This window comes from Guillardia theta, assembly GCF_000315625.1.
Source record: "Guillardia theta CCMP2712 unplaced genomic scaffold GUITHscaffold_254, whole genome shotgun sequence".
Lineage (NCBI taxonomy): Eukaryota > Cryptophyceae > Pyrenomonadales > Geminigeraceae > Guillardia > Guillardia theta.
In genome coordinates, this window is record NW_005434422.1 from 57,506 (window position 1) to 59,877 (window position 2,372).

Below are 2,372 nucleotides of genomic sequence, written 5' to 3' on the forward strand. Positions count from 1 at the left end.
GTAAATGGATGGAGGTTACACACAAGACGACAGGGAATCATCATCAGATCAGATGGTGACTGGATGTCAAAAGTACGGTCACCTGTGAGCTCAAGAACACATATCTGCACGATTATGTCTTGATAGTCTCGCAAGAAGATGCCATAAATAATGCACGGTGCATTTTAGCAGTGAGCTGCTCGACTGCTTGAAACAACCATGATCCGCAGTGCTGTCGAATGATGTCGGACAAGCAAGTCCCGTGGTTCGTGAAGGATTCTTCATCTGATTTTCAAGGACGTGTTTGAACGATGAAACATTTTGCAAATCACCAAGGTCTATGCCATTTGATCACATGATGCATCATCTAAATATTACTGGTGTGAACTTGCATCGGATTTTGTTCATCAATGAGCCGCTGCCAAGCAGATGATCTCAACGCAAACATGAGCACTTTTGAAGATGCCAATATTCCAGGCCGTAGAGCATGTATGATGTGGCCACATGTCACATGCTTCTTGGTTCACATAGATACACCTTCGCAAGGCAAAAGATGGAACGTGTTCTTGATTACAAGGAGGTCGGTTGTGCTTTTACCCTGATTGAAACTCTTCTAATAAAGATGTGATACCCTGGATGTGGAATTCTATTTATTGATTCACAGCGTTTGTGATCCTTTTACAATCACCGAGTGCTTGTTCTGTTGAACAAGGCACTCCTCTGTAGTGCCACATGCGACAAGAACTCTACAACTGCACGGCAGCATTGCGAACCGTCAAAACAAGGCAGGATTGATTCGAAGAACATCTCATTTATTTTTATTGATGCTCAAATTTATCTGCACATTGTTTCATTTCTGACTAGGTTTCTGAAGCGTTGTGGAAACATCATGACTGAGGAAGAAATCCAAGTGCAGAAAAATCATCCTACGTCATGAAACATGGAAATGCAATGGTCAATGCACTTGATCATGGATATAGTGATTCATGATCAACAACAGTTCTCTACAGTAATCTATGCGAGCAGGTGAAGTCATCCTTTTTGCAAACGTCTCTTCATGCACCGTTGAACGGTTGAGTGCGTGTGAGCCTGTCCTCTGTAGAAAAGTGAAGTGCATGAATCCTGACCGTAAGACTAGAAGAATTGAAAGTGAGCGATGACATGAGAACATATTGTTAGACAGAAAAGTCGCTCAAGGTACAGTTGAATACAAATTTCTCACAAATCATGCATTTGAGCGCAACGTGCAACGCACTGCAATTTGAAAGAAGGGTCAATCAGAGTTGATTCTGTTCAATGGTGTATCCATTATTAGTTCCTTACCTGTTCATAAAAATGTCATCATGTCTTCGAAGCATATTTGCAAGTACACTCGCGGATTGTATGAACCAAGGGCACATATTACATTACACGCTGGATGATTCAAACCTTGGCCCAACCTGCAGAGTTGAGAAAGAAGCTCGATCATCTCTTACAGATGTGATATGAGATCTTCATCTCATTCCTATCTCAGTTGGGTTGGATTCGAAGTCTCTCAATATCAAGGTTCATCCTCGCGAGTCAGGAAGGCACCATTTCATCGCCTCTTGCTCGTCCAGGGAGAGGGGGCTTGGGGAATGAGAAAAGGGGGCTACCCCCCACCCCCTATTACACAGTTTCAAATTCTTTCAAAGGTGGGTAGTTGAGGGTGCTCCATGCCTACCCCACCCCCCAACAACAATCAAATGGAGGGGTTCTCGGAAGTCGAAGTTCCGACCAGTTTGGCCCTCATTTTGTACCATGTAAGAGCTGCAATTTTAAGTTGGTACCACAGATACTCCTAAAATGCGTACTTTTACATTGGTTTGGCGTGGTGAGGTGTCCACGCCACCAAATTCAAATCACCCTACCCCTCTTTGGCCCTGCACAGCAACGATTTTCATGAGAGCGACTACCCTCCCACATGACTTCTCAAAGGAGGGTACTCCCAATTGGCATGGAATGAAGGGACCCCTCAGGTCCTTCGAAAAAAAAAAAATATTGCCAATTTTTCCTATGAGCGCCCGGCCGGAAAAGCAACGCTATGGTCCGCTGACCGGTCACGGCCGCCCGGAGAGATCAGGCCCCCGGCCAATCTCCGGACACTTAGCCTCCTGGCGGGCCTCCAGGGGGTCTGAGGCGGGGCTGAAGGCTGCAGTCGGTCTACTGACCGGCCCGGCCGGCAGGATCCGTCGAGAAACAGGGGGGTCAAGGGAGGTTTTCTTCCCCCTGGGAGAAATGTCCTATGGGTTTTTGGATCTGCGATATAAAAAAGTCTTGTCTCGGTCACGTGATGTGTCACGTGACCGGTCAGTGAGCCTGTCAGCCCGGGTCACGGCCCCTGTCAGCCGGCTGACATGTCACGGGCTGCTGAC